Genomic DNA, 21,912 nt, shown 5'->3' on the forward strand with positions numbered 1-21,912 from the left:
GGCAGCTGCTAAATGGAAGCCCAGCTGCTCACCCAGGCCTCCGCTACAGCGATGGCAGCTTCTCGCACACTGCTGCTGCTGCAGTTCTTCTTCCTCAGCACCTTAACCATATCTGTGCTGTCATTGTGTGTGGTTTTTAATACCTATATATACTATTTGCTTTTCCCACTGTCCGTACCTTCGTGCTTTTCTGGGGCCACCAATACCGAGGCTGGTCTTTGCTGCCTAGAGATTAGGGCTGAGAGGGGATGGGAATCTGTCAATTCTGGTTGCACCGCCCCAAAAAAAAAAACACCCCTCCACAAATCTTCATTTCATTTCCACAGCAGTTTGTGATTTTTTAAAAGTAAATCCTTTTGAAGATTCGTCATGTTTCAGTACATCTTTCTCCCAACAAACACTTTTTTTTCTGGTATGCAGCTTGAACAGTGTTCCCTTTTTTTGTGTCTTTCAAGGTGCTCTGTTACGTTCACAGACGTAGGCGTTTACATGCATGCTCTTCCGTTATCTGTGAATGCCTGGAGAAACCTATCGTGGAATTCAGAGAAGCGTGAGTTTCAAACGGTGGCTGTTTCACAGCTGGCGTATTGATTTTTTTTTAAAAAAACATAACTTTATTGAAATTCATAAATAACATAAATATACATAATATACACACTCTTAATTCAACAAAAATGAAAACATCCATGTACTAATACTCTTCTTTGGATTCACAAAAGTTAAACTTAGGAAAAAAGAGATTGTATAAATTTAAACTATCTTTTTACTAACATAAAATAGACTTTCTATCATTTCCCAATGTAAACTTTCTTTCTAGTGTTGAATGTACTTAACATTATCACCTTACTCTTTCTGTATTTTCTAATACCTTCTTACAACAGTTTGTACTCATTACCTTATTTCTTAACAATTACTTTAAACAAGAGCCATTCAAATGCTGCCATAGATATTATACCACTATTATATTTCCGTAAGTAAGTCTTGTATGATTGTTTTGGCGTATTGATTCAAGAAGTGCAAGTAAGTTACTTTCTCATAGAGTTGGCGGACCAAAACAAATTTCGGTCTCATCTCTGTGAGTGACATTTCACCTTTTCCCATCCTGAAGCAAAAGGAAGAGTGTCGGGGGGGGGGGAATACCTTCCATATTTAAAAATGGGGGTGGGGGATATGAAAGACTTAATCATTATCCCACAATTTTTAGCTCACTTTTTGAAGAAATCCTCCGCAAAGCGGCATGCACTATGTTTAAAAAGAAAGATCCAGTTATTTTTGTTTTCAAAATGTTTCTTTTTTTAATAAATATTTATTAGAGTTTTCCATTTTATACAAAGAAAGAAGAAAAAGAAAAAAAAATATTAAAAACAAATCAATTTCAATACCAATTTTCAATAACATATTTCCTTGTCTTCCTCGTACCTCCCCTTCTTGTTTTCTAGTTCAAATTGTTTATCCAGCAAATCCTAATCTCTTAACATTCCATTTAACTAACACCTTATTTTCCAATCAACTTCTTAAATTTTGTAACTTAAACAATATTTATACCAATTCTTTTTAGCATAACAGCTAGAGACCACATAAATTCAATCCAGCATCTTTCAAAGTTCATTAATTTTGCAATGTTTCTGTAAATAGTCCTTAAATTTCTTCCAATCTTCTTCTGCCGACTCTTCTCCCTGGTCGCGGATTCTGCCAGTCATGTTTTCAAAATGTTTCACACCCCTGTCTGTGTACTAAGCACTAAGCTTGTCCAGAGTGCCTGATATACAAAACAAGTATTAAGGTTTGTTTTTGTTTTTTTAAAAAAACAGAACTTAGGATGTATTTTCTCTCTGTGGGTACCTTTTTCAAACAGAAGCATAGCATCTCAGCCACAGACAAAGCCAGGTTGATTTAGTCATAGTTTATTTTCATACTGCAATTTTCACTGATTTTTTTTTTTTTTTGCAAATTTTTGATTCATACAATAAACCTTTCTAAATGTGAGCCTATAGTATAAATTAGCAATGTGAGTCTGTAGTATAAAACAGGCAAATCTGTGCTCCTTTTGGTGGGAGGTAATTTCTCCTTTTTTGGCAATGTGTGAGGGGGCCACCCTAAACCGCCATCTTGTCAGGGCTGGGTTTCAATTTGTTGGGCCTCCTCTGGTTCACTGTTTCCTGCAGGCATCCTGCAGCAACTATGGAATCTGATTTCTAAGTAAGTTTGTGGCTGACAGTAAGCTTTCCCACAATATTATTTATTGATTTTAGAATGTATTAGCAGCCTTTCCAGAGAACATTTGCTCAAGGCAACTTGCATTAAAGCATTTTATAAAAAGACGGTTGACATAGTAAAACCAAAGCGAGGCAACCTGAAAACAGTATGTGTGCAGAATGGTAATAAATTGGAATACCTTCCAACCTGAAGAAGCTTTTATTGTCATCTGAAGTCTCAGACCTGGTCTATATCATGCAGGGGGATGAGGTGGTAGACGGAGGCAATGGAATTTGTACATGGCATCATTTCAAACTACAGGTGGGGTATTGTTTTTGAATTCTCCTCCAGGTAACAAACACCTTGTAATTATGAATAAATAACATATTATAATTCAAGGCCAGCCTTCTCCCTGCTGTTCTGGTTGCAATGAACTCTTTATGTGGAAGAAGATTCAAATATACCTGATCAGTAGTCTGACATAGGGGTGAAGGCAAGGTTCGATTCAGTTGACACTTTTAACACAGGCCTATCTAATTCAGAGTTCCTGAAACAATTTCTGAAATGAAACACACTCCTACAAGTTTTGCAGTGCAGTCTTCCGGTTAAATATGGATGTGTACAACAGTGCACAGATTAGGGGCAGGGAAGTAGATAAAAACGCACAGGTATACCAAAACAGATTGAGGTTGAATCCTGACAAGACAGAAGTACTGTTTTGGGGGGAAAGGGGGCTGGCAGGTGTGGAGGACCCCCTGGTCCTGAATGAGGTAACTGTGCCCCTGAAGCACTGGCGGAAGAAGAGGAGTGTGGGCGGAGCGCACCGCTCCCAGCAGCGTGATGCCAGTGGGGTGCCATCGCGGCTGCCCCCCCTGCCTGCACTGGGCGCCACGCCCCCAGGATGTATACCACGCTCCCGAGATGCGCACCAGCTCTTCCTGCTCTCCGCCCCCCCCGTGCCCCCAGTGCTGGAGCATGAAGCTCCGCCACTGCCCTGAAGGACCAGGTGCGCAGCCTGGGAGTCATTTTGGACTCACAGCTGTCCATGGAGGCGCAGGTCAATTCTGTGTCCAGGACAGCTGTTTACCAGCTCCATCTGGTGCGCAGGCTGAGACCCTATCTGTCCGCAGACTGTCTCACCAGAGTGGTGCATGCTCTAGTTATCTCCCGTTTGGACTACTGCAATGTGCTCTACCTGAGGCTACCTTTGAAGGTGACTTGGAAACTACAACTAATCCAGAATGCAGCAGCTAGACTGGTGACTGGGAGCGGCCACCGAGACCATATAACACTGGTCCTGAAAGACCTACATTGGCTCCCAGTACGTTTCCAAGCACAATTCAAAGTGTTGGTGCTGACTTTTAAAGCCCTAAACGGCCTTGGCCCAGTATAATTGAAGGAGCGTCTCCATGCCCATCGTTCAGCCCGGACACTGAGGTCCAGCTTCTAGAGCCTTCTGGTGGTTCCCTCACTGCGAGAAGTGAGGTTACAGGGAACCAGGCAGAGGGCCTTCTCAGTAGTGGCTCCCACCATGTGGAATACCCTCCCATCAGATGTCAAGGAAATAAACAACTATATAACTTTCAGAAGACATCTGAAGGCAAGTCTGTTTAGGGAAGTTTGTAATGTTTGATGTTTTATTGTGTTTTTAATATTCTGTTGGGAGCTGCCCAGAGTGGCTGGGAAAACCCAGCCAGATAGGTGGGGTATAAATAAAGTTGTTGTTGTTGTTATTATTATGCTTTATATTTGGGGGAAATGCATACAAAAATGTGCAAGTAGAAATTTTCATTAAAATGCTGGCAGATTTTTGCGATGACTTAAAAATGACAAACTGATGTGGAAATGTCAGCCGGACTTAAGATTGGAAAAATTGGAAACGTAATCTAACGGATCTGTTCATCCTCCTAGACTAACCTCCGCAGAACTCTAGCGAGTTGGCATTTGAAGCAACGCACTTAGGATCGGGATGCGCATCTCAGCAGGGCTGCTGAGACCTGCACCTGATCTATTGTAATGATTTCTCCTTCGCGAGAGGGATAACAGTTTCGCGAAGGTGTTTACACAAGGCCAGATTGCTGGGAAAATGTCAGCATGTGGTTAGAGAAAACATTAATGGTTCAGGCAGCGCCATGGAACAAGCAGGCAGTCACTTAGGAAGAAACAGATCGCTCCACCTGCCAAAGACCAAATATACAAAAAAAAAAAAAAAAAGAGGCTTCATAAATCTCTGGCAGAGGACCAAGATGAAAAACATAACAACTTGCGGCAGAGGGAACCATTCAGTGATTCATACTAGATTCATTTCCACAATGCATAAGGATTTTTGTCGTTTGCTGAAGGCAAGCTGTGCTTTGGATATGAGCTTCCAGTCCATATGTAGAAGTACTTTGCTCTCAATGGGAGCATCTGTGGGTCTCTGCACATAGATGTTGCTAAAGAGTTGAACAAAGCTCTTGAGAGTCTTCGCAGGCTGTTTTCTTTGAGAAAAGCAAAAAGTAGAGCGCCTCTGAGCGCTCCTTACATCACAGGGAAGAAGAGGTGTGATCCCAGAGAGAGAAGAGCAAGGCCAGGGAAGCGTATAAGCCCGGGGGCCACACTGCAATCTATAGAGGGCCGCATGCCACTGGCAAAAGTGGAAAGAGGAATTAGCGTTAATTTTATCTTGGTAAAAAGGGACGTGGGTGGTGCTGTGGGTTAAACCACAGAGCCTAGGACTTGCCGATCAGAAGGTCAGCGGTTCGAATCCCCGCGACGGAGTGAGCTCCCGTTGCTCAGTCCCTGCTCCTGCCAACCTAGCAGTTTGAAAGCATGTCAAAGTGCAAGTAGATAAATAGGTACCACTCTGGCGGGAAGGTAAACGGCGTTTCCATGCGCTGCTTTGGTTCGCCAGAAGCGGCTTAGTCCTGCTGGCCACATGACCCGGAAGCTGTACGCTGGCTCCCTCGGCCAGTAAAGCAAGATGAGCGCCGCAACCCCAGAGTCAGCCACGACTGGACCTGATGGTCAGGGGTCCCTTTACCTTTACTTACCTTGGTAAACCAGACTAGTTTCTACACACACATGTCTTTTCATCTGCCTGATCACTCTCCACTGCAAATGACCACATTTTTAACCGCTTGTGCAGAGCAGGCTCTGAAATTCCTATTAAGCTTGGCTGGTTGTATCTGTGTGTGATTTGCAGGGTGGACTAAATGGCCATGGGATGAACTAGCCCTCTTGTGCTTGTTCGCTCCCTCTCTGCAAATATTCTGTCCCTCTATTTGTATGAGTTGTGCAGGATTTAAGGCGGTGCAAGCATACGAATTGCCAAGCTAAGGAAGCACTAATAACAATAGCAATAGCAATAGCAATAATAATTTAAAAGCCTATATAACTACTGAGAAGATCTATAAAAAGCAACTGTCCCTAAAGGAATTATTGTGAAAAGAAGAAATACTTAAGGGGCAATTTTTTTTGTCCTTGCTCTGGGCACCATATTACCAAGGTTTGCCACTGCTGACAAACATGGTGGCCAAAGTCTTCTGTTTGAAGGGCTGTCTGAGGACAATTCTCTGCTTACACCCCCCCCATGTCAGCTCTATGGGGGAGGCCTTATTGGTGATGGTGCCACTGCTGGAGGCTGCCCTGTTGGCATTGACCTCTTACAGGGTCTTCTTGGTTGTGGTTCCCCGTATTGGAATGCTCTTACTGTTGAGGTTTGTCTGTCTCCCTCGTGATTAATTTTCAGGAATTAATCAGATTCGTTAGCTGTGATTCCTGCATTGCAGGGGTTGGGCTAGTTGACCCAAGGGATGGGGGGCGTCTCTTCCAATCCTACAATTATGTGATTGTATCATAAAGCCATGTTGGGGCAGCTATGTAGGCCATAGCAGTTGATAGGAGTTTTAGCCAGAGTATAGGATTTTGTTGTTGTTGAGATTTATATATACATGATGCAGCTGAGCATTATGAGCTGGACAAATTCCATGCCAGCTAACCGCTGCTCCGTCCTGGTCCTCAAGGGGAGCCCAATGCATCAAGGGATACCAGCAGTTGCACAACCTCCCCAGGTGAGCAGCTTGCCTCAGTGGAGCCTGGAGGATGAACAGAGGCTGTCTGGTCCTCTGCCTCCGGTTTGCCTCTCCTCTCCTCTCCCACCTATCTGATAATCTTTAAAATGCCAGTCCTCTGGCCTGAAAATGGCCGCTTCTTCACTCCATGGCTTCGCGCCTGCGGTGCTCCCTGCTTTGTTGAGCCAGCCAGAAGGGGGTGGGAGGCACTCGGTTCTTGGGGCCCAAGGGGAGGCACCCGTGGGAGTCCTAGCTCTGGTTCCGTTGGGTCTTCATCAACAGCGGCAGGCTCGGAGACAGGAACCTGGTCCAAGTCTGCAGCCGGTGGCAACAGAGCCTCTGAGACAGGGTCTAGGACAATCGCAAGCCCCAGTGACATCTCTGTTTTATTCAAGGTGTGGCAGAAAGCTTGTCCTTGCTTGTAAGGAAAAGATAAGCGGCTTTTATGTTGCAAGAGTTGGGGATATTTCGCATTTTGGCTCTACACCATTTGCTCTGTGTTTATGTCAATGGCATGATAGCATGCAGTATGAAACCATGAAACCTTTTTTGCTCTGTTTATTATTGCCTGCCAAAAGTGACTGGCTTGGAGGGTGCACTGGCCCCTGTAAATATATTTTTTTGGCCACCCCACAGTCTCTTTAATACAAAAACAATAATAATTATTGTGTGCCTTATGTATCAGAGTCAGCCTGTCAATCTTCATTTTTACAGCAATCCACTAGCAATTTTTGGCCTGCTCTTTCATCCCCAAGAGGTAAACAAACAGCCTGGGTTCTGGTGTTTTGTCTCCCCCCCCCCCTTTGTGTGTGTGTTTTATAAGTGGCAAAATTCTAACAATGTTGGTAGTTGCTATGGTGAGGGTTTTCTGTGCTAGATTGCAGTACTTGGAATATGGGAACAAAACAAAACAGAAGCCATTCTGAGGGATGATCCTGTAAGAAGCGCTGTGTTTGAATATATGACAAAGTTTTAAGTTAATAGTTGGACGTTTATTAAGCAGTGAAATGAAGTGATCCTTGATTTTTTAACGTGGCATTGAAATACAAGCTCCTCAAAACCAGGAGCTGCGCACTGTGGACTGCAACGCCCTGCAGAATATTCTTACCTGGTATTGTTACTTTTTAAGCCTCTCTACTGCAGGGGTGGCGCTGTGGGTTAAACCACAGAGCCTAGGACTTGCCGATCAGAAGGTCGGCGGTTCGAATCCCCGCGACGGGGTGAGCTCCTGTTGCTCGGTCCCTGCTCCTGCCAACCTAGCAGTTCGAAAGCACGTCAAAGTGCAAGTAGATAAATAGGTACCGCTCCGGTGGGAAGGTAAACGGCGTTTCCGTGCGCTGCTCTGGTTTGCCAGAAGCGGCTTAGTCATGCTGGCCACATGACCCGGAAGCTGTACGCCGGCTCCCTCGGCCAATAAAGCGAGATGAGCGCCGCAACCCCAGAGTCGGCTACGATTGGACCTAATGGTCAGGGGTCCCTTTACCTTTTTTTACTGCAGGGGTGGTGTCCCTCCAGACTACAATTCCCATCATCCCCGATTGAGGGAGGTGGATGGAAGTCTAGCACCATCTGGAAGGCCACAGAAGCCCCCATCAAAATGTGGATCATTTGCTCCCACTTGACGTAGTGATGGACACCAACTTGGATGGCTTTTAAAGAGGACTGGATATATTCATGTAGGACCACTGGTAATGCCAGCAAAGGACGATGGGAGTTGTAGTCCAACAGCAGATGGAGACCCAATTTTGAGAAACACTGGTCTAGTGGGTCTATCTTGGAGCACACCACATCAGTACCCATCAGACAGCATCAGACAGCTCTGCTTCTGCAGCCCGGCTACAGCGACGCCAGTCGGACAGAGCTGTTGCACGCATTGGACCACTGCACCAGGTGCTGGCAATGGGATGCGATGGTTCTGTTCTTTTGCAAGGTTGCTCCTGGGAGCAAGGTGCGAGAATATTGCGGATACTAGAAGAGGATATATTGATTAAATATTATCCTTCCTCACTCATACTAGTGAGTCAGTAGCAGAGTACATTCCCCAGTATATAGCAGGAAGCTAGTTGGTAGATTCATTTGAATCTCTTTGTCCAGATTGGGTTTTGTTCCTGGCAAATTCCCCTATAAAGAATACAGACACAACAATCTTCTTTAAAAGTAATAAGAAGTTTACTCACATTCAGTTCACAGTAGCTTCCCTGAAGGCAGACTTTAGCCTGTAGTTACAGAAAAGACATTGAGTTCATCCCATTTGGGAATGCGCCCATGTGCTGCTGGCTGAGAGCCAGCAGACAGCAAAATATATCAGTATCAGCATCAAAAGAAGAAGAACAAGGGAAGATGGCTGCATGACCAGCTCTTTTATGGGGTCTCCCAGGGTCACACGCAAGGGGAGGAAGCTCCAGACCAGGTGTGACAGGAAGTCCTCCTGGCTGGAGTAACATCCCCCTGCGTGTCCACTCTGGGCAAACAGGAAGTGCTGTACTTGACTGCTTATGTTACATCCCACACCAGGACAACATGGGTCCAGGGACCCAGAGAAACACACTTTTAATTCTGGTTTCCCTTTCCTCCAAACATCCTGTGGAGGAGACAGGGCATGCTGAGGAATCTGCAATACTAAACTGGGCTGACATGAAGAGAACCAAGGATACGGCCTTGGTCCAGTATACCTGAAGGAGCGTCTCCACCCCCATCGTTCTGCCCGGACACTGAGGTCCAGCACCGAGGGCCTTCTGGCGGTTCCCTCACTGCGAGAAGCCAAGTTACAGGGAACCAGGCAGAGGGCCTTCTCGGTAGTGGCACCCGCCCTGTGGAACTCCCTCCCACCATATGTCAAAGAGACCAACAACTACCAGACTTTTGGAAGACATCTGAAGGCAGCCCTGTTTAGGGAAGCTTTTAATGTTTGATGCATTACTGTATTTTAATATTTTGTTGGAAGCCGCCTAGAGTGGCTGGGGAAGCCCAGCCAGATGGGCGGGGAACAAACAAACAAACAAACAAATTTTAATTTAATTTAATTTTTTTTTAAAAAAATTATTATTATTACTGACTTCCTTTCTTTGGGGGAAATGTTTTGACAGGGAAGAGAATTTGGAGGCGCCCCAAGTATTCTCCCGACCACACCATGCCACCTAGTTGTTGTTTTGATCATACTTTTCTTTGTAAATTCTCCTCTGGTTGATAATGCGATCCCAGCCAGTCAGGGATCTTGCTGCCAGCGTGATGATGCAGTCACACCATGCAGCAAATCAGATTCAGCCATGTGATGGCATAGAATCATAGAATTGTAGGGTAGGGAGGGAACCCCAAGGGTCATCTAGTACAACACCATGAAGGCAGTTCAGAGGAAGGGCAATGCTTCAGGCCCTCACTCAGAATAGATGGGGCCCCTTTTGCTCTGCCTGCAGATCCTCACTGACAAGTCGCCAAAAGTGCTTTTCACAGGTGGTGAAAACTTAGGGGTAGCATTTCTTCCAGAACACCACTATGGACATGCCAGCACGACTTTATTAGTATTTAATATTACCCTATGCCTTGATCTTAGCCCAAAGGCCGAAAAGCAAAACGAGATGAGGATTCGCGAATGTTATACAACAGAATTTTAATCGTTATATGCAGATTTTGCTGGCTGATTTTTATTGTACCGAACTTTTCAGAATTTTGTCTATATGCCGATAAAGGTTTGAGATTGAGATTGAACTGGTTCAATAGTCATTCCCTCTCCTCGGGGAATCATGGGAACTGTAGTTCACAGCTGTCAGCGTTTCCCCTTTTTAAAGGGAAATTCCCTTATTCCGAATAGGATTCCTCGCAAGAAAAGGGAAAAGTTGACAGCTTTGCTGTAGTTTTGTGAGGAATGTCAGCATAAGACCTTTAATAGCTCCTCCTTGAACAAGCTACAGATCTATGGAAATAGGCATAACAAACTGGCATAAACGTCATTGACTGATAAAACTTTGCAATCTAGATGTGTCATTGTGCCAAGGGCTATAACCCAGTCAGACCACAATGTAGTACTTGCTGCTGCAAATACGTTATAAATAACCCAGCAAAAAAGGACTGGGGCATGCAATGCTAAGACTTCTTTCTTGAAATGCCTCTCCAGGGGGCTGCACATTTGATCATAGCAGCGGCACGGAGAAAAATAAGCTCCTTAAACCTTTCTCTGCTGGATAGTTATGTGATCAAAACTGCCCACTGGTGAGAAAGTAGCTTGGAGGTGATCTGGGTTGCAGAAACGGCTTGCAGAGAGAACGTTTTGCATGCCACCCCTTAGCGCTGCAGCTGCAATTGGAATTCATGGCTCCCTCCTCCCCAAGGCTGTATTTCACTAAAAACCCAAACCAAAAAAACAGTCCATCGGACAACGAAGGTTTTTCCCCTTGTCTATGTGACTAGCATGTCCAGTATGGATTAAATAAGGATTGTTGTTGTTTAGTCGTTTAGTCGTGTCCAACCTCTTCGTGACCACATGGACCAGAGCACGCTAGGCACTCCTGTCTTACTTGGTGCTCCTCAGAACTGCTTCCCTGCCTACAACCGCTTGCAGAACACTTTGGTTCCTGACGGCATCTATTGCCACGGTCTTTTGACTTCTTTGCATCTGCCCACGTTTTGGTGCAACAAGCGCTGTGTGCAAACAACGGCTGGATGCGTCAGCCAGCCTCATTTCAAACCACAGTGCCACTCTCCTTTTCCAAAGATTATATGTGTCAGGGACGCTCTCTGCTCCTCGAGGGCCATCCACTCTGTCCAGAGGCCTTCACAAATCATCTTTATCTCTCTGCCGCCTTCCAGCCTGCATAGAATATGTGCATTTGGTATGCAAGGAAGTCCCTCTGAGAAGCAGAACAGAATCCCTAGCTTTCCAAATGAACGATCTGCCATTGATCTGGAGGAGCAGCTGTGCTAGCTCAGCTCAGTAGGGACCCCGTTATACTTGGTACGGTTGGAATGCTCCTGGCATTCCAGAGTTTCTTTCGACAGTGCCTGCGAGATAATTTTGGGATAGGACTTTGTCAGATTTTTTTCTGCAGTTCCCATGTGCCCATCAGCAACCCATTGAGCAGAGCTCTGGGCCTGGTTGTGAGACACCCACATTTTAAACCTCAATTGTTGTTGTTTAGTCGTTTAGTCATGTCCGACTCTTCATGACCCCATGGACCAGAGCACGCCAGGCACTCCTGTCTTCCACTGCCTCCCGCAGTTGGGTCAAACTCATGCTGGTAGCTTCGAGAACACTGTCCAACCATCTCGTCCTCTGTCGTCCCCTTCTCCTTGTGCCCTCCATCTTTCCCAACATCAGGGTCTTTTCCAGGGAGTCTTCTCTTCTCATGAGCTGGCCAAAGTATTGGAGCCTCAGCTTCAGGATCTGTCCTTCCAGTGAGCACTCAGGGCTGATTTCCTTAAGAATTGATAGGTTTGATCTTCTTGCAGTCCATGGGACTCTCAAGAGTCTCCTCCAGCACCATAATTCAAAAGCATCAATTTTTCGGCGATCAGCCTTCTTTATGGTCCAGCTCTCACTTCCATACATCACTCCTGGGAAAATCATAGTTTTAGCTATACGGACCTTTGTCAGCAGGGTGATGTTTCTGCTTTTTAAGATGCTGTCTAGGTTTGTCATTGCTTTTCTCCCAAGAAGCAGGCGTCTTTTAATTTCATGGCTGCTGTCACCATCTGCAGTGATCAAGGAGCACAAGAAAGTAAAATCTCTCACTGCCTTCATTTCTTCCCATTCTATTTGCCAGGAGGTGATGGGACCAGTGGCCATGATCTTCATTTTTTTGATGTTGAGCTTCAGACCATATTTTGCGCTCTCCTCTTTCACCCTCATTAAAAGGTTCTTTAATTCTTCCTCACTTTCTGCCATCAATGTTGTGTCATCTGCATATCTGAGGTTGTTGATATTTCTTCCGGCAGTTTTAATTCCGGCTAGGGATTCATCCAGCCCAGCCTTTCGCATGATGAATTCTGCATATAAGTTAAATAAGCAGGGAGACAATATACAGCCTTGTCATACTCCTTTCCCAATTTTGAACCAATCAGTTGTTCCATATCCAGTTCTAACTGTAGCTGCTTGTCCCACATAGAGATTTCTCAGGAGACAGATGAGGTGATCAGGCACTCCCATTTCTTTAAGAACTTGCCATAGTTTGATGTGGTCAACACAGTCAAGGGCTTTTGTATTATGGGTCTAACCTCAATTAGACCCACAATAAAACCCATTGCCTCCTTCCAACATCCACTGCGGCCACCATCTATCTAATGTTAGGGCCACTTGGTTCCAACCAGAGAATCCTGCAGTAGGGATTGTCAGACAGCTGTCCATGGAGGCACAGAGCGGCCTGTGTCCAGGGCAGCTGTTTACCAGCTCCATCTGGTACGTAGGCTGAGACCCTATCTGCCTGTGGACTGTCTCACCAGAGTGGTGCATGCTCTAGTTATCTCCCGCTTGGCCTACTGCAATGCGCTCTACATGGGGCTACCTTTGAAGGTGACTCAGAAACTGCAATTAATCCAGAACGCGGCAGCTAGACTGGTGAGTGGGAGCGGCCGCCAAGACCATATAACACCGGTCCTGAAGGATCTTCATTGGCTCCCAGTACGTTTCCGAGCACAATTCAAAGTGTTGGTGTTGACCTTTAAAGCCCTAAACGGCCTCAGCCCAGTACACCTAAAGGAGCGTCTACACCCCCATCTTTCTGCCCGGACACTGAGGTCCAGCTCTGAGAGCCTTCTGCCGGTTCCCTCGCTGTGAGAAGCCAATTTACAGGGAACCAGGCAGAGGGCCTTCTCAGTATTGGCGCCTGCCCTGTGGAACACTCTCCCAGCAGATGTCAAGGCAATAAACAACTATTTTACTTTTAAAAGATAATTGAAGGCGGCCCTGTTTAGGGAAGTTTTTAATGTCCGATGCTGTATTGTTTTTAATATTTGGTTGGAAGCTGCCCAGAGTGGCTGGGGAAACCCAGCAAGTTGGGCGGGGTATTAATAATAATAATAATAATTAATGGACTAGCATTTCTAATCTCTGTGCCACAGGGGCAGCTATAGATGTCAGTTGCCTGACCAGAGCTTTGCGAAACCACAGGATCCTCCCTTGATAATGGCAAGAAGAATAAACTATATGCAGTCTCCCTAAGAAGCATCTGGTGGTCCACTGGTCCTTTATTAGACTTGGCTTTCCACTTGTCCATAAGAGAAGGCATCTTGATTTGTGTCCAATGGCCAACCTGTCCTGGACTATCTTTTCTGCCTCTTGCCATCTTAGTCCTTGGAATCTGACCATTTACGTGTTTGGGCAATGCTTTTTCTCTCTGACCCGCTTGGGCCTTGACGGTCATTGATTGGCTGAGCTGCTGTGGTGGCATGGAATGCCCAGCTGATCAGGGAACAATGTGCTTTTCAATTCAGCTTCTGATAGAGAATGGGAAATTGTCAAGTTTGCCAGGGTCGAAGCCTTACGCGGCAGGGCTGAGATCCGAGATGGGATCACAGGACTTTGGAAAGCGAATGGGTAGGTTGCTTAGAGGCAAGGAGGCTGAGGCATTAGTGCAGAGTAGGCAACTAACTCTGAGAGGAAAGTAAATGGCGAGTAGGTGTAAAATTAGGCTTCTTTAAAATGGGAGAAGAGGAGATAAAGGACCTTCGGAGAGGGTGCCTTAAGAAATTTTACAGGAAGAAGATCGGGAGGAGAGGAGTCTTCAGATGTTGCTGGTCTCCTACATCCATCAGCCCCAGCCAATGTGGTCAGTGGCATGGGATGATGAGAGTTGCAGTCCAAATAATAATAATAATAATAATAATAATAATAATAATAATAATAATATATTATTTGTACCCCACCCATCTGGCTGGGTTTCCCCAGCCACTCTGGGCGGCTTCCACAAGGACCAAAAATACACTAAGATGTCACACATTAAAAACTTCCCTGATGTCTTCTGAATGTCAGGTAGTTGTTTATCTCTTTGACATCTGGTGGGAGGACATTCCACAGGGTGGGCGCCACTACCAAAAAGGCCCTCTGCCTGGTTCCCTGTAGCTTTGCTTCTCGCAATGAGGGAACCAGCAGAAGGCCCTTGGCTCTGGACCTCAGTGTCCGGGCAGAACGATGGGGGTGGAGACGCTCCTTCAGGTATACTGGACTGAGGCCGTTTAGGGCTTTAAAGGTCAACACCAGCACTTTGAATTGTGCTCGGAAACGTACTGGGAGCCGATGTAGGTCTTTCAAGACCGATGTTATGTGGCCTTGGCGGCCGCCCCCAGTCACCAGTCTAGCTGCCGCATTCTGGATTAGTTCTATTATCTGTAGGGAATCATGTTGGGAAAGGTTGTTGTAATGGCTTTAGGGGTTGCTTGTGCGTAAGTTACCGCCGCTCTGGGCTAGGTTGCCTGGTTAAACCGTTTCTCTCTGGACAGCCATCCCCTCCGTGGCTGTTCAGTCGCTGGCAGAATCCGTCAGTGGGCGTTTCTTGAACCTCTTCCAGCAAAGAAGTTCTTTGACACCAAGTTGCCACCTACTTTCCCTGCGCGGAAGTCTTCTGCGCAGGGTGGGTGTGGGCAGCGGAGGACCTGTGCTCTCCTCGCTGGTCTCCTGCGAAGAGTCCTGGAGCCTCCTCTCTGCTTCCCCCATCGGCTCCCCTCTATCCCTGGTGTTGCGCTGATTTTCTTCCCCAGCCGGAGACCTGCCTCTCTCCCTGCTTGGCCCCTCTCCAGCATCGCTGTGGAGCCTCGCCTCCTCCTCTAGTTCCGATGGCAGTTCCCTGACAGTTGTGATGGAGGGATAAGGGGTTGCTAGGGCAGCTGGTCAAGAAAAAGGGTAGGTAGAAGAAGGTGGGGAAAAATAGGTGACCTGAAAATCCAGGATTGAAATGGATGCTGGAAGAATGAAATTGAAGAAAGGAGAATCCAAGGAAGACGTAGAACTCATTGTGAATTTATTTTAACCAAGCGTTTATGGATTGTATCTCGGATATTACTCAATCATTTGTACTGGGTATTTGGCTGAGAGCTGGACCATAAAGAAGGCTGATCGCCGAAGAATTGATGCTTTTGAATTATGGCGCTGGAGGAGACTCTTGAGAGTCCCATGGACTGCAAGAAGATCAAACGCATCCATTCTTAAGGAAATTAGCCCTGAGTGCTCACTGGAAGGACAGATTGTGAAGCTGAGGCTCCAATACTTTGGCCACCTCAGGAGAAGAGAAGACTCCCTGGAAAAGACCCTGATGTTGGGAAAGATTGAGGGCACAAGGAGAAGGGGACGACAGAGGACGAGATGGTTGGACAGTGTTCTTGAAGCTACCAGCATGAGTTTGACCAAACTGCGGGAGGCAGTGGAAGACAGGAGTGCCTGGCGTGCTCTGGTCCATGGGGTCACGAAGAGTCAGACACGACTAAAAGACTAAACAACAACAACAACAACAACAACATGCCCTGTGTGTTATTATTTTTACATGCATTTACAGGAAATATTATCTTGCTAAAATGTTGACTGAAATGTCTTACTTTAAGCTGAAAGTACCAGCGTTGTCATCTTGATGCAGAGCATACTTCTTGCTTTCTGTATTCCTTTTCAGCACAGGAATCTCTCACGGGAGATATACAATTAAAAATAATGCTAGCCATCTTTTAGAAAGTCAATGTGGCAAAGATCAGACTTATAATGTGGCTTGACTTTATTATCCAATGTGTTAGAAGCAGCCATTTGGATCCAACCTGATATCAAAGAAAGTTCCCATCAAGAGGAAGGATGTAAAGAATCCTACTTTTAAAAGGCTTTTAACTGCAACCACGCTCCATAACAAAATTACAGCAGCAGTGGGTTCCTCTTAAATAGCACTCTTCTCCCTCTATAACCTTGTTTCAGTAATAGTCTAATAATTCATATACCATGACTAATGCACAATCCACTTTGTTCCAGGAAAGGAGAGAGGCAAGAGGGTTTTTTGTTTTTGTTTTTTTGCTGCAGGAGACAAATATTATAAAACGTTTTCCCCTTCCCAATACGTACTGACTTTGCATTTCCTGCTTGTTGATTATGTGGAAGAACCTCATTCAACCAAAAGAATCCATTGCACAATAGACACAGAGCCATTAGGGCAGAGAGTGGTCCATTTGGGAATCCCAACCAACTCCTGAAAGGCCAATACTCTAGAACACTCTGAACACCCTGCCTGGTAGGGGAAGATCCATACTGTAGTGGTGGCCAAGTTTGTGGTTTAATGAAAGCCACCCACTATTGTCGATCCCTTTATTTAGGAGCCTCTGATTTGCTTCCCAAGAACTCCGCGTTCGGAAAACCACTGCCCATTTGGAGATGGTTCCATGGTTCAGTGGTAGAACATACAGTCTGCAAGCGGGAAGCCCTGGGTTCAAATCCTGGCATCTCCAGATAGATCTGCAAAATGTTGTTGTTGTGGTTGTTTAGTCATTTAGTCGTGTCCGACTCTTCATGACCCCATGGACCAGAGCACGCCAGGCATTCCTGTCTTCCACTGCCTCCTGCAACATCAAGGTCTTTTCCAGGGAGTCTTCTCTTCTCATGAGGTGGCCAAAGTATTGGAGTCTCAGCTTCAGGATCTGTCGTTCCAGTGAGCACTCAGGGCTGATTTCCTTCAGAATGGATAGGTTTGATCTTCTTGCATGAGACTCTCAAGAGTCTCCTCCAGCACCAGAATTGAAAAGCGTCAATTCTTCGGCGATCAGCCTTCTTTATGGTCCAGCTCTCACTTCTATACATCACTAGATCTGCGAAATACTCACATCTAAAACTCTGAGGGCCGTTGCTAGTCAGATTGGGAGTGGGCAGAAAGCATGTCAGGATTTCCTAATAGAAATAAACAAAACGTTGAGACCTGAGGTCCCCAGTTTCACTTGAAGCACTTTGCAATGGCAAGATTCAGCTGCCCATCTGCAAGCGCAATGAGTACAGATGAATCACTGGAAAGTGGTCGTGTGTGAGAGTTGCACTGCACTTAAGAAGTACTCAACTGCAGACATTATCCCAACCTTTTCTTGGTGTTGCGATGGAGCTTGAGATGGATTTCAGCAATGAGGAGGGCAGGAGTTGTCCCTGCAATTCTGCTGGGCTTGGAAAATCTCAGTAGCCTATTGCAATGGAAGGGGCGATTCTGACTGTTGAGATAGAAATGATGTAGGGATGTGAATAGATGCCCGGGGAGGATATATTTCTTAGATATTATCCTTCCTACCTCATGTTTGTGAGTTTGGCAGAGTGCATTCATTTGCAGCTTAAAAGGAAGCTTACATAAGTTAGTGTTAGGCTTTTAGTTTAAGTTATCCAGGATGCCTTAAGCCAGACTGGATTTTCCTGGTATATTCCCCCTTTTCTCCCCCTAAAAACAATAATTGCACAAACAGCCTTGTAAAAATAACATTTAATTAACAGATACAGCAGCTTTGATCAGGCAGGCTTAAAATGGTAATTCAGTTACAAAGACATACTAGCTTAAGGTGCTGTCGGAGCTCCATCATGTAGCTCGGGCTCACATTTTCACATTGCTTGCTTGGTGGAAAGTGATGAAACAGAAAGGATGTGCCCAGGCAGGTAAGAGAATACAGTGGTACTTCGGGTTAAGAACTTAATTTGTTCTGGAGGTCTGTACTTAACCTGAAACTGTTCTTAACCTGGAGCACCACTTCAGCTAATGGGGCCTCCTGCTGCTGCTGTGCCGCCGCTGCACAATTTCTGTTCTCATCCTGAAGCAAAGTTCTTAACCCAAGGTAATATTTCTGGGTTAGCGGAGTCTGAAGCGTATGTAACCCGAGGTACCATTGTATATACAGGGGTACCTCTGGTTGCGAACTGGATCCGTTCCAGAACGCAACCCGCATCTGCTGGTCGCGATTCACTGCTTCTTCGCATGCACGTGACATCATTTTGAGTGCCTGCGCATGCGCGAGTGGCGAAACCTGGAAGTAACCCTTTCCAGTACCTCCGGGTCGCCACGGGACGCAACCTGAAAAGATTTAACCCGAAGCGTCTTTAACCTGAGGTATGACTGTATAGCTATGCTGTAGGAGTGGGAGTGTCTCTCACAGAGTTCTCTCTAGCAAACTTACAGGAAAGCTCTCTGGGCTTCAGCTTCTACCATGTGCCTATCTAGCAAAACATGAATTGTGGGTCTCGTTTCAATTCCAGGTGCAATCCCCTTACTCCCCAACTCTTGGGTTTGTCGCCGGTGTCGAGTTGCGTTTTGGAAGTGAAGCACGAGGTCAGAGATGAGATTAGGAGAGTGGACCTGGTGACCACAAATATTTTGGTCATCCAGAAACATGGTTTTCTGGGTAAGGCTGCTGTATAGCAAATATGATTTTAAGAGGACGCTTAATATGAACTATGGTGAACTCTCTTGCGCAAGATGGAGCAATGCAATGGTTTAGGTGACAGCAGAGCACAGAACAGACTGAGGAGGATGCAGAAAGATCCAATAATGTGTTCTCTTCTGATGCAGCAGGTGTTCTGTTTGGCAGAGGCATTTTGTGTGGGGAATTCTGTTTCATCAGCAAAGGTGTTCTGCAAAGGAGCATGGCCTTGTCTGGGGTCCTGTTTCTCAGAGCACACACGAGGCTCTGTGTTGCTGGAATCTAGCTCCCATCGCCCCTCTCCATCACACCTCCCGTATGTGAACCGCACCTCTTTCCCAGCAACGCACAAACTCGGCTCTCTGTTGGATGATTTTTTTCCATGATAACCATGTGGGCTCCAACACAATTCCACCCATCTGCACCCAGTTCCATTAGCAACATTGTCACCCGCAATGAAATGACATGAATACCGGGCTATCATTGCCAACATGACTGCAGGAAAACATTAATTAGCCCTCATTTGCATTTGTCAGCGCTACTTTGGGAGAGACAAATCTGTCGCGGCAAAGATGCTTTCACAAACTATCGCTGCTTATGTGATAAGCAGATGCACCGAACCTTGCTATCTTGGCTGAGATCTGGCAGCCATAACCCCACACACCAAAACGGAGGGTTCCTTGCAAGCTCTTGCCATAGGGACAAGAGCTGTGATATGGGGCAAGGTGAGGGAGAGCTTGTGCATGCGCCAGAAGCTGAGGAAGAAGTGGTTGGGTGGGCAGAGTAGTTGTTGAGACTAAAGAAGTATGGCAAGAACAACTATGGTTTTATAAGGCGAGATTGTTGTTGTCGTTTAGTCGTTTAGTCGTGTCCGACTCTTCGTGACCCCATGGACCAGAGCCGCCAGGCACTCCTGTCTTCCACTGCCTCCCACAGTTTGGTCAGACTCATGTTCGTAGCTTCGAGAACACTGTCCAACCATTGTCCTCTGTCATCCCCTTCTCCTTGTGCCCTCCATCTTTCCCAACATCAGGGTCTTTTCCAGGGAGTCTTCTCTTCTCATGAGCTGGCCAAAGTATTGGAGCCTCAGCTTCAGGATCTGTCCTTCCAGTGAGCACTCAGGGCTAATTTCCTTAAGAATGGATGCGTTTGATCTTCTTGCAGTCCATGGGACTCTCAAGAGTCTCCTCCAGCACCATAATTCAAAAGCATCAATTCTTCGGTGATCAGCCTTCTTGATGGTCCAGCTCTCACTTCCATACATCACTACTGGGAAAACCATGGCTTTAACCATACGGACCTTTGTTCCCAACAAAGGCCAACAAAGGCGAGATTGGGGCAGAATAACCTGAGTCACTGATAGGTTAGGGGCAGTTCAGAATGGCTTCCCAGCATGTAGGCTGCATACAAAATGACAGAAGCAGACCTTGGTAATATGGTGCCCCAAGTGAGGACAAAATTTGACAACCCCTAACTTTGAGTAGGTACCTGTATACATATAGGGTACCTCTATAAATATGGTTGTTGTTGAGACCCAGGACCAACTGGTTGGAAACCAAATGGTCCAAGTTACCCCAAACAAATACAGTGGTACCTCGGGTTACAGATGCTTCAGATTACAGACGCTTCAGGTTACAGACTCCGCTAACCCAGAAATAGTTCCTCGGGTTAAGAACTTTGCTTCGGGATGAGAACAGAAATCATGCAGCAGCAGCGTGGCGGCAGCAGTGGGAGGCCCTATTAGCTAAAGTGGTACCTCAGGTTAAGAACAGTTTCAGATTAAGAACGGACCTCCGGAACGAATTAAGTTCTTAATCTGAGGTACCCTCTGTACTTAAGTATTTTTTTAAAAAAATATCATCATCATCATCATTTTCTGCCCCCTTGGCTCCGGCACCCTATGTGGGGGAACCACCCACACTGCCCTAAATCTGGTGCTGACGGTGGGATAGGTCTCGCACATCGGTAGAGGTTTCAAGGCCAGGTTTCACCCTGAAACTTTCCCCTTACGTATAAAGGCTCACAGAATGGCTTCCAGATCAATGAAAGTGAGACAGTCCCTGCAACCCAGTTGTACAGTCTAAAAAGGCACGGCACAAAAGGAAAAAGGAATGTGAGCGGGGAGGAAATAAGCAAACTCGGATGCCAGTTCTTAGGTACAAGTTCGTCCAATGACTACATGGGACGGACACAACTGAAGCAGAGGAGGAATCAAAGGTTGGTGGTGTTCCAGCTGCATCAGTGGAGAGAGCTTGCATCTCCTCTCTATTTGTGCCAGCCTCATTTTTCGCTTTCGAAGGCCCTGCCATTCAAGTGCTGGATCTCTGTATCACTATGGCCATTAGTTGAAGGAGAAAGGTAATTTTGAGGATCAATCAGGGAGAATTCAGAGGGACAGTTGCTGCCGCCGTTGTGGTTGGTGATGGTGGTGGTATCCCGCCCTTTTCCCAGTCTGGGACTCAAGAAGGCTTACACAGATAAAATGGAACAAGCTAAAAATATAGAAATGACAAATCATTAAAATGTAGCTAAATGCGAATAGAATTAAAAATATAAAACAAAGACAATCGCAACAGCAACCAAAGCAGGCTAGGCAAATTTGGCCTAATTCTGCTAGACATTTTGGAAAATTGTTTTTTATAGGTTTGGTCCTCTCTGGAGAGCTTGTCACCAAACTTATCATGAGGGTTCCCAAGGTCGGAGCAGCGTTTTTTTGTTGATAGAGATGCTGTCCACCATTTTGAATCAAGATGGCAGACCAAAACGTAGATTTGGTGTGACTTTGCCCATTTTGGGGCATGGGTTCATCCGCCTCTCAAGATACCACCACCAAGCTCAGCATGAGGTTTTCTTCAGGTGGGGACAGTGCAGTCCATGTTGATGTTTTGACACTAGGCCCTGGTGTCTGACCAAAATGTGACTTTGGCGTGACTTCGTCCACTTTTTGGCAGGATGGGTCCAAACTCACAAATGACATTATCCATTTTAAAACCACAATCTATAGGGGTTTCTCAAAACTCCTGGGCACCGCTGGACACTCCCCACAATATAGTATTACTATATTGGGAACTCTGAATGCAACTTTTTGGCCTTGTTAGGTTTTCATTCTAGTACAGCATTTGGTTTGACAGGAAACAATAAGGATCCGTTCTGCTTGCTGGATCAGGTCCCCCCCCCCCAATTTGGAATATTTACTTTTTCCACCTCCCTGCTAATGAATCTTTTGGGCACCCATGATCTGCGTCCCTTTTATTTTCTTCTGCTGATACATCCTCTCTCCCCACCCCGCCATTTTTTGTGATGATACAGAAGTGACCACCCTGTTCTG

At 45.9% G+C, this 21,912-nt stretch overlaps 1 protein-coding gene across 1 annotated transcript in view; it reads right to left on the reverse strand.

The window, feature by feature from the left end:
- Positions 1–292: 292 nt before the first annotated feature.
- The window catches only part of NUDT14 (nudix hydrolase 14), a 123,950-nt gene continuing 102,330 nt past the window's right edge, over positions 293–21,912 (reverse strand). Inside the window, exon 6 of the mRNA XM_083620285.1 lies at positions 293–307. The gene's annotated coding sequence lies outside the window, so the exon portion shown is untranslated. The remainder of the gene's footprint in view (positions 308–21,912) is intronic.

Source organism: Podarcis filfolensis (assembly GCF_964270895.1).
Source record: "Podarcis filfolensis genome assembly, chromosome: 1".
Lineage (NCBI taxonomy): Eukaryota > Metazoa > Chordata > Lepidosauria > Squamata > Lacertidae > Podarcis > Podarcis filfolensis.